At 41.0% G+C, this 11,340-nt stretch overlaps 1 protein-coding gene across 1 annotated transcript in view; it reads left to right on the top strand.

Moving 5' to 3' along the window:
- igf2bp1 (insulin-like growth factor 2 mRNA binding protein 1) overlaps nucleotides 1-11,340 on the top strand; it is an 84,115-nt gene that overhangs the window by 30,893 nt on the left and 41,882 nt on the right. The gene's annotated exons all lie outside the window — the stretch shown is intronic.

The raw sequence follows: 11,340 nt of genomic DNA on the forward strand, positions 1-11,340 counted from the left end.
GCAGATTGGACGGGGCAGATTGGACGGGGCAGATTGGACGGGGCAGATTGGACGCAGCTGGCCGGGGTTGGGCTGCCTGCTTCTATTGAGCGAGAGGAGTGAATCGCTGAAGCCACGGAGCTCGAATGTCCATCGTAAAACTAACTTTACCGTGGTTTAATGTGGCGCTGTGGCTCTGCAGACAGTGCACGCTGCTGTCTTGTTTTGTGGTGTTTCTAGTGTAAAATACTTCCACACAGCGGACATGTTTAGATGAAAAGTTTGTTAGCTGTTAGCCACAGTGATGCTAACTCAGCCCTCAAGTTGTATCTGCTGCAAACTATGAACTGGATTTCCTGAATGTGAGGCGGGTCTTATTACTCTGGGTTCATGAGACACGCTGCTGTTCAGGAAAACCAGTCCATAGTTTGAAGCCAAGGTGCAGAGCAGTTGGCAGGGAATCGCATGTGGAGACGTTTTACTTGGAGACAGACTCATCATGGATCGGAAAAATCTGATACGTAAATTATGCTGGATTGGAGCCCGATACCGATACTGGATTGGGCCCATCTTTAATTACCAGAAGGAAGTTGAGATTTGTCCTGAATTAGGCTGAAAACATCCTAAATGACTGGAATCGGCTGATGATAATGTAAACAGGATCACAATAATCTCTCTGGATCTTTTGACGTGTCATCTCCTGCTGTCAGTCAGGAAGTGTTTCTACTTCAATGTCGATAAAATCCATTGACAATCAGGAAATTTGGGACTTGAGTTTAACAACAGAAGCTTTAGGAACATTTTAAATGTCCAATAAAGAAGTTTAGTGTGGATTCCTGTGACATTTACATCTTTACAAATTATTGGTCATTAAAAAACATCTTTTAGTTACAGTTACTGAGAGCGTCAGGAGCCCGACATTAAAGTCATCATGTAAATAAATAAATCGTCACACTGGTCTGTCACCTTTTACATTTGTTTGTTTTATTGCTTTGAATCATAAACACAATAAACACAACACAGACGACCCCCCCCCCCCCCTCCATAAAGAAAAAAGTTACAAACTCGTTGGTGGGCCAGGCTGAAGTCACCCGCGGGCCAGAAGTGGCCTGTGGGCCGCCAGTTGAATAGCCCTGGTTTGGAGGGGTCAGAGTAAAGTGATTCAGGGGTCACCACAGCGAACAAACTCTCACATGATTTGGCCATTTGTTTTACTCTTAATGCACTTCCTGACGCAACCTGGGCTCGAACTTGCAACCTCACGATTACACGACCGCAGCACTGACCATCGAAGCCCCTGGAGAGATCTTCAGTGTACAGATCATTCATTGATCAGCGTGTCATGCAGATGTGGACAACATCTGTCCCAAGGGCCAAAAGTGGCCATTGGACAATCTCCATCCGGCTCCATAATTCTTAATTTAAAACAAATGTTTTTTAAGTTGATGAAAGACTGAATTTTATCAGGGGACTAACTTCAGGATATTTAATTTAAACTTTTGGACAAATGCACCGAAATCCTTTAATCCAAAATGTATTTTACTTTGTATTATTTATTTATTCTTTTATATTTTGTATGAAGCCCCCACACCTGCCTCCACCCTAACTGGCCCCACTCTGGGCCCTTGAGCAAGGCTCTTAACCCCCACCACCTCCTACCAAACAGGTCTCTGTTGAAGACGAGTCCTCGTGACTCCATGGCACTACCTGTATAAATGAAGGTAAATAAATCAACATTCCTAAAGACTTTTGGGGCACACTCTTTATCAGGCATGCTAACCGTAACTGTCCTCCACCAAGTTTCAAAAAGTATTTTATTCATTTCTCTGTGGCCCTTTGCTAAACGATGTTGCCTGAACACAACTGGTGTATTCACAGTCCTGAAGCGCACGTTGACCTTGGTTGAATTGCACGTCTTTTCATCTCACACATTGAATATTGTTTTGTAATGTAGGAGACTCAGATTAAGAACGTAGGAGGAAAATGAAAAGCCTGGGCAGGTAAAGTTGGTACATAAATGATGAGAACTGGGGCGTGAAAATGTGAACTGAAACCTGAAGGGAGACGTCTGTCTGCAGCACACGGCTTCATCAAAAGCACAGCTGGGTTCTTCTCCTTCTACAAACGGGATTAAAAGAGAGGGGAAACACATTTACATTTAAACATGCAGGAAAAAGACCAACACGGACTTTATTTTTTTTTTGAGGTGATATTCTGGTGTGTGCAGGAAGCAGCGATTCAAACAGAAGATTAAAACACGGTCTTGTTTTGGTGGTTCACTGCTGCCTGCCTCGGTCGGCCCTCTGCTGTTCAGACCTGAGACCAGGCTGCAGGAAGCAGACGGGCCCCTCTCCGTGCTGCCTCCCCATTGGCTGCTCCTGACCACGCCCCTTCGGTGGCCACAACAAAGCTCCGAGTGACGTCACTCCTCGCCGTCTCTGCTTTTAGGCGAAGCTCGTAGTCTTCCGTTCATTTCGTTAAAATGTTAAACAATAATTTTTGTTTTCAAACCAAATGAGAGTTTTTATTAATGTTTCTTTCAAGAAGCAGCTTTTGGTTCGGTTCTTGTTTTTTTTGATCAGTTGTAATCAATATATATATATTTTATTGATCAGTCAGAATCAAATTATGTCCTGGATTGTTTTCCATTCTAGGTAAAGATTTAAATTCTTAACTTTATTTGTGTGCACAATCTGATCCAAGATCAGTCACTTAAATAAAACTCAATCTTTTTTTTAATTGCATGTAGTTTTGTTGAAACTAAAGCCTTTTTAAATAGAAAAATGTCAAAACTGCCATAAAGCTCTGGAGAAATGTGATTGTTGACGTGAAGAAAATCTTATTTTAATTTTTAACAATTGTTTTGTTTTAACTGAAAAAAAAAAGTCAAGTGAGAAACATCTTTTAGGAAGCCCTGCTCAGTTCAAGATCTTAAAAAAACTGTAAAAAACAAACAAACTGCGTGAAGAACAGATTTTTATTCACATCAAATGTTTTAAACTCGTTTCCTTAAAAAATAGTGCTGCCTTGATGTTTAATGTTCACAGCTGACATTACAGTTGAACTTTGGATCGTACTGGATGAAACGAAATTATCCTCCCAGTTAAAGCACCGCTACAATTCATCATGTTTTAAAATAATAAGCTAAATGAGTGTTTTTAATTAGTTTCTGTTCATATTCGTGTTTTCTATTGAAAACATTGTGATTTGTTTCAGAGCTCAAGTAGTCTTAGTGTTTAAATGTAACAAGTTTCAGTTTGCTCTGCTTTATTTCATCTTGGTGTGTTTTAATTTATTTTATTTTAATAAGCATGCTTTTATTTCCATTATTTATTTTAAATTGACCCCCTCCTAGTTATATTCAACAAGTTAAAAACAAAATTAATAAAAATTAAATATTTTATACTTAGTTTTTGTTGTTAAGGTTTCTTACCATCATAAGGATTTAAAAATATCCAATTACCCGTAGCTTTTTCTTAAGAGGATTTTGTTCTGGGATTGTAATTAAAGAAGCTTTTTGTTTTGTCTTTAACTGCACAAATTATTTCTCAAACATTTATTATCCAAGTCAGGACTAATTGGAAAAAGTCATTATTTGGTGAAAGGTTTTGACTGTTCAAAATGTGCAGACCTAAATGTTTCCATGTTGCAGTAAACCTCCAGACTGTAAGAAGTTTTTGTCTCTACATTAATTTATATCTCGTTCAATTTAAAACCAAACTGGGATATTTAACGTGTTGAATTGGGTTTTGTTATTTAAATAAACACTCTTTGCTTTAAAACCTTTAAAGGTTAAATTTAGAAGCTCCTTGTTTTCAGAGCTGAACCTCTTGTGTCTACACTAAAAACCGAAATGATCGAAACACTTAAAGTCCGCGACAAAATCATAAAAAGTTGTTTTTAATCATTTATGGTCCGAACACGTTCCAGCCGGCATGGCGGAGGAATCTTGCAGCCGCGCTGTCCGGTTCTAAACGGAGGAAGCCTCCGAGACAAAATGTAGTCCCGGTCCTCCTGCCTGTTGTTAACCCCGCACGCACCGACCCCCAGGGTCGCGGCATGCTGGCACACGTGTCACATATTTTAAGACGTTTCCCGACACTTGGCCGTTCCGTTCCGTTCCGTGCAGCCGACCTCTTTATGAATCATGAGGCGCGCTCCCGCGCTGCGGCTCGCCTCCCCTCGCGCGCGCAGGATATTAGTGCGAGCTGGACTGAGCTCGTGCGGCGATCCTTTGCTCGGTTTTTAACGTGTTTATCTGCTCGCACGTTCTTTAACCGACATAGTTGTTGCCAGAAGCGTCGCTCTCCGTCCTCCTTGTAACGTGCGGCGAACGCGCACTCCGTGGTCGCGTGAACGCGCTTCATTGTAGTAAATGGGCGTTGTCGCCTCAAGATGGCCGCTCGCTGGCTGTCACGTGCGCGTTGGCTGTGGGCGTCGGGCTCTGCCTGAAAAACAACAAGCAAACGGGTTCGTGCTCGTTAGACACGAGGAGCAGATGTGGCTCTGGGTGAGGACCTTCAAGTTTGTTTGGCTGTGAGGAGCACAACATGGCGAAGACCGGGAGCTGAGGACCACCGGGCTCCATGGACCCTGACATGGAGGCTGGCCTGAACTTTGACCTGCAGCCTACTGTTGCCTGAACTTTGACCTCCATGAATTCCAGAAGACCCAACACATAAAAAAATAATTCACCGTTTTTTAAACATCTGCTGCAGAAACGCTCCGTTCTGAAGTGCAACACTGAAATTCATTGACCGGGTGGAACGGCTGAACAAATGTTTTTTATTTCTGTTCATGTTCAGGTCTGCACGCACTGCTAATTTTAATATTAAACTCTTTAACACTTGTCTTGCAGGCTTCTTTATAATGCTCATGGAACACAACCCTCAGGTGTTTGTAGGAGAGCCAGGTGATCGTTTCTGGCTTCTTTTCAACGCTCCTTTAAAAACGGCACTGCTCTTGAAATAGCTCAAATCAAGTACATCGTTATTTTTCTACTGTTTTTGCTTCTGTATTTATTTGCTCCTCCCTGGGTGACTGGTGCAGTGAGCAGCCGACTTGGGACTGGAAAGTCACAGGTTCGAGTTCCTGCCATAACCTGGACGGTTTGCAAGTCCATCACAGAGACGGAGAGACAACCGGGACAGATAATTATTCACCGTCTCTCACGCCTACGGACAATTTATGCCTCATTTGCTTCTACTCAGCCCTCCACAGAAACACCCCTCTTCCACCAGTTCTTTGCAGCTGATTCGGGACCGGTGGTGGGACCGTGGGAGCTGAGCCAGGACCGAAACGTGAACGCAGGACTCGGGGAGGAGTCACTGGATCTCAGAAACTTTTCAGCGATCCACCATTTGCAATTTCTCGTGACGTGGAGCAGCAGCTGGGTCTATTTTCAAGATTTTAAAAACAATAATGACGACATGTTTAATGCTGAAGTCCAGGCGCTTTTTGTGTTTGGTGACCAACGACAAAATCTGAGCGAGCGGACGATCAAACGAGCTGCTGAGCCGTCTGACCTCGCATGCTCATATATATGTATATGTATGTATATGTATATCTATCCATCCATCCATCCATCCATCCATCCAGGGCCGGATTTAGGAGGATGGGGGCCCCTGGGCTGGAGTCAGGATGGGGGCCCTATATATAGTATATATATATATATATATATATATATATATATATATATATATATATTTTTTTTTGTTTTTTGTATGTGTTTGTTTTGTTTTAGAGGATGAGCAGAAAATGACCGAACAGTAAGTTTGCACAACTTACAACTTTAATAAGCCAGTTGTCACAAACTACAAACAACTCTGAACTCTTTTCTAGAAGGACTAAACCACATGTTGGGGTTGAAACTAGAATATGATGCTTGCATCATATTCTAGTTTTTTTTCATATTCTATGATTTTTTACAGCCCCCTGTTCTCAATAAAAGCAGAGGTGGGTGCAAATGAACAATTTTCATCTTCTAGACCAAGGATGGTACAGAGAACATCTTGAAAAATATGAAGAACAAAATACAGATTTCCATTTATTAATGACACTTCTGCATTCATCTTATTTGGAGGAACTAGAACCACAAACACAACCTACATTTACTCAAATGCAAACCATGTAACCCAAATAAGAAAACAATACTCAACCCTGAAAAGTTAGAAACTTTGAGCCTGTCTCATAATGCAGACATGCAAAATCTTTGTTTTGTATCTACAATCATTTAATTTTTTACTTTAATTTAGCAGATAAACTTTAAAAAAGACCCAAGTTTGTTTTCAAATTATTTTACAGCCCCAAAGTTCTTTCAGTCAGCCTGTCAGTTTAGGCATTTTGTTTGTCGCGATGCTCTTTTTCTTTCTCTTCCTTCTTTTCTGCGCTCCGCTGTCATATTTTTTGTTGTCCGCCATTGTAAAATAATATTCCCTGACACTCCTCCCCAATGCGTAAGATACGTCAAAAGTGGACCAATAACAAGCAAGCATTCAAGATGGATGTTTGCCAGAACAAATTGGAACATTTTTCATCGGTGCTGTCAAAATCATCATAGTCATTGATGAAATTCTGACACTGTCCATTCACAAAAACATAAAACATCCTTTGGGGCCCCCGAAATGCTGGGGCCCCGGGCTGCAGCCCCTGTAAGCCCCTGCTAAAATCCGGCCCAGTATCTATATATATATATATATCTATATATCTATCTATCTATCTATCTATCTAGTTTTTTTTTTATCAGTGAAGAATAAAAATAAATAAATGGTGTTGGTTTTACAAGAAGTAGAGGCAATGAGTGCATCAAATGATGAAGAAAAACAGAGACTTTTAAATATAAATGTTTTTGTAGAATCTGGTTCATCAGATTTAATTCAGTTTATTTATTTAGCACCAAGTCCCAACAGAAGTCGTCTCAGGGCCCTGAACAGAAACATGCATATATAAAATAATAATTTAAGGTTATTTATGTGAGGAGCAGACTCCTTTGATTCATGGCAGAACTCTCATTAGCAGGACTTTGGATTCTGGGCACACCTCCAGAATCGCAGGTGCAAGTCCAGGCTGAGCAGGGCTGATTAGGAACAGTGCAAATAAGCCATGTACAGGTCCTTCTCAAAAAATTAACATATTGTGATAAAGGTCATTATTTTCCATAATGTAATGATAAAAATGAAACTTTCATATATTTCAGATTCATTGCACACCAACTGAAATATTTCAGGTCTTTAATTGTTTTAATACTGATGATTATGGCATACAGCTCATGAAAACCCAAAATGCCTGTCCCAAAAAATTAGCATATTTCATCCCACCAATGAAAGACAAGTATTTTTAATACAAAAAACACCAACCTTCAAATAATCATGTTCAGTTATGCACTCAATACTTGGTCGGGAATCCTTTTGCATGAATGACTGCTTCAATGCGGCGTGGCATGGAGGCAATCAGCCTGTGGCACTGCTGAGGTGTTATGGAGGCCCAGGATGCTTCGATAGCGGCCTTAAGCTCATCCAGAGTGTTGGGTCTTGCGTCTCTCAACTTTCTCTTCACAATATCCCACAGGTTCTCTATGGGGTTCAGGTCAGGAGAGTTGGCAGGCCAATTGAGCACAGTAATACCATGGTCAGTAAACCATTTACCAGTGGTTTTGGCACTGTGAGCAGGTGCCAGGTCATGCTGAAAAATGAAATCTTCATCTCCATAAAGCTTTTCAGCAGATGGAAGCATGAAGTGCTCCAAAATCTCCTGATAGCTAGCTGCATTGACCCTGCCCTTGATAAAACACAGTGGACCAACACCAGCAGATGACATGACACCCCAGACCATCACTGACTGTGGGTGCTTCACACTGGACTTCTGGCATTTTGGCATTTCCTTCTCCCCAGTCTTCCTCCAGACTCTGGCACCTTGATTTCTGAATGACATGTAAAATTTGCTTCATCTGAAAAAAGTACTTTGGACCACTGAGCAACAGTCCAGTGCTGCTTCTCTGTAGCCCAGGTCAGGCGCTTCTGCCGCTGTTTCTGGTTCAAAAGTGGCTTGACCTGGGGAATGCGGCACCTGTAGTCCATTTCCTGCACACGCCTGTGCACGGTGGCTCTGGATGTTTCTACTCCAGACTCAGTCCACTGCTTCCGCAGGTCCCCCAAGGTCTGGAATCGGCCCTTCTCCACAATCCTCCTCAGGGTCCGGTCACCTCTTCTTGTTGTGCAGCGTTTTCTGCCACACTTTTCCCTTCCCACAGACTTCCCACTGAGGTGCCTTGATACAGCACTCTGGGAACAGCCTATTCATTCAGCAATTTCTTTCCGTGTCTTACCCTCTTGCTTGAGGGTGTCAATGATGGCCTTCTGGACAGCAGTCAGGTCGGCAGTCTTACCCATGATTGTGGTTTTGAGTAATGAACAAGGCTGGGAGTTTTTAAAAGCCTCAGGAATCTTTTGCAGGTGTTTAGAGTTACGTCCTTGATTCAGATGGTTAGGTTAATAGCTTGTTTAGAGAACCTTTTCATGATATGCTAATTTTTTGGGACAGGCATTTTGGGTTTTCATGAGCTGTATGCCATAATCATCAGTATTAAAACAATTAAAGACCTGAAATATTTCAGTTGGTGTGCAATGAATCTGAAATATATGAATGTTTCATTTTTATCATTACATTATGGAAAATAATGACCTTTATCACAATATGCTAATTTTTTGAGAAGGACCTGTAGCTCTTTTCACAGGAACTGTTTTTGTTTTGGGTCAGTGTTTAAAACTCTGTTGTTGAAGCCACTGATTTAGTTTGGTCTGGTTGTTCTGCAGCCGTGCACACAACAGGTACCTGAACTCAGCACGGCTGTTTTAGTAAACTTCATGGTTGTTAAATAAATGTGAACAAAACAAAAACAATGTTTTATGTTCTAAACTGAATGCAAATCACTTTAAAATAAACAACGGTTTATGCGTCGCTACATTTTATTTATCCAGGTCGTCTCATTGAGTCACGAGGACTCATTTTCAACAGAGACCTGTTTGGGAGCAGATGGTGGGGGTTGAAGGCCTTGCTCAAGGGCCCAGAGTGGGGCAAATGTGGGTGGAGGCAGGTGTGGGTGTTTCACGTATCCCACCCACATTTTGATGTTGAGACTTTTCTGTTCAGTTTCTCTGAGCTTTGCCTTGGATGTCCACTCGTGGGAAGACTAACGGCTGTCTTGCATGTTTGCAACTCATCAGTGATATTTGTCTCTTTGGAGTGATGGACAGAAATGATTTTTAGACCGGACCTGATGCGTTCCTGGTTGATGGGTAGAAACCTGTCTGTCTTGGTTTGTGTAGTCGACAGAATTTTGAATTAATTAAATAAATAAATAATGGCATGATGTGTCATTGGTTTTGTTTAGAGATGTAATGTAAAATATTTATTTTAATAGTTGGTGTGTTTATTTTTCCCTTGTCTAAAGACGACTTGCTGTGGCAGTCCCTAAAGAAGGAAAAGCCAAAAGAATAAGAAGATTGTGGTGTTTGGTTTTCTTTATCCACTTGTGTTCCACCATTAGTAATAAAACATTCATCTGATTTTGTGCTGGCTAGATAACTCTTATAAAATATTAAGCCTGCACACTTCTGTGCTCGTGCATCGGGACCCAGCTCCTGCTTCCCATCACGAGACGCCGGACTCTTTCATAAAACGATTCTGCAAAATGGCCACACCGATCTTCACGCTGCCTCAGGGCAATCAAAACCCACCGATAAAGCTGGCCATGTCCTGCACAGACATGAGTTCTCATAAATGAAGTGAGCATCCCAGAAGCAAAAAGGCGTGGAGCAGAACCTAACTGGGCTGACTTGGAGGGCAACACCTTAAATTTGTCACGGACGTCTGCTGCATTTTTTTTAAAAACATGATGAAAATTCAGTTTAGCAATTCTGTTTGTGGTCAGTTTTGTTGTGCATCGTCATTAACCTTCCGTCGATAATAAATGTGCTGTTTTTTAAAATCCTGCGACTGTGTGGTCACACTGACTTCTTGAGCTGCAGCACCAACTTACAATTTTATTATCTGACAGTTTTGTCACCCCACCCCTCGTTGCCGTGGTCCATTTATGCCTCTTTTCCATTAGTACCTCTAGTACAGCACGGCTCTACTCGGTACGGTACAGGTTGTGTTTCCATTATGCTTTCAGTTCCAGTGGGCAGGGTTCAAATTGACGTCACCACCTCTGACTAGGAATGTGCGATATGGCATAAAATTCATATCACGATATGAAGGGTGGCGAAAACGATATATATCGCGATATGTTTTGGGTATAAAACTTAATAGGAATTTTAAAAAAAGCATAGAGTGTCCTTTTGCCATCATATATTTTGAATTAAAAAAACTCTACTACTAGTTCTAGAGAGTCTTTAAATCATAAACAAATCAAGTATTAGGCTTCTTTCTTTAGTGCAAAACAGTGCAAAAGATATCAAATGTAGTTTTAGCCGTATGTTTTAAACTAAAGAATATGTTGTTAACTATTAACAGTTTCCAGTCGTCTCACTTAATAAATGAACAGCAACAGAGCAGCATTTTACTCTGTAACACTTCACCCTCCAAACCTCTAGTGGGCGCCTCCTTCTGCTTTAATGGAGCCGACACAAAATGAGTCTGTGGCTTTGACCAGAGGGTCTCACAGTAAAATCACACAACACAGCGTTCTTTCACAGATCAGAGAGCAGGTTTCTCTAAAGCTGACCAACGCTTACTTTAACTTTCAACAGGAAAAGAAAACAACTTTCAATGGAACACAGCGTTTTGCGCATGCGTCAGAATACGGCAACACTACGGCAAGCCGGCTGTAGTTAGCTTGTAGCTTCACTACTTAGCTCTCGAAGAAAATACTTTAACGCCACTTGCGTACAGTGTTCAACAAAAAAAAAAGTAACGATTAAACTGACAGCTCTGATTTTACTTCAGACACAGCATTACTGCGGTTAGCCAGTAGAAGACAGATCTCTATCATAGGCTAAATTTCTATCGTTTCTACCGTGTACTGTTTATATCGCGCATTCCCACCTCTCACCAGCTGGTGGCGCTCAGATGCTGAAACTGTTTTCAGTACAGGCTGAGAAATTTTTTTTTTTGAAGTTGTGTGTATGTATGTCTGTGTCTATATATAAACATATTTATACGTATATACACACACACACATATATATATATATATATATGTATATGTGTGTGTGTGTGTGTGTGTGTGTGTACACACATATATATGTGTACATATATATATACACACACAAATATGTACACATATATATTCATATATATGTATTTATATATGTATTTATATGTGTGTGTGTGTGTGTATATATATATATATATATATATATGT

This window comes from Nematolebias whitei, chromosome 15 (genome assembly GCF_014905685.2).
Source record: "Nematolebias whitei isolate Nwh7 chromosome 15, NemWhi1, whole genome shotgun sequence".
NCBI lineage: Eukaryota > Metazoa > Chordata > Actinopteri > Cyprinodontiformes > Rivulidae > Nematolebias > Nematolebias whitei.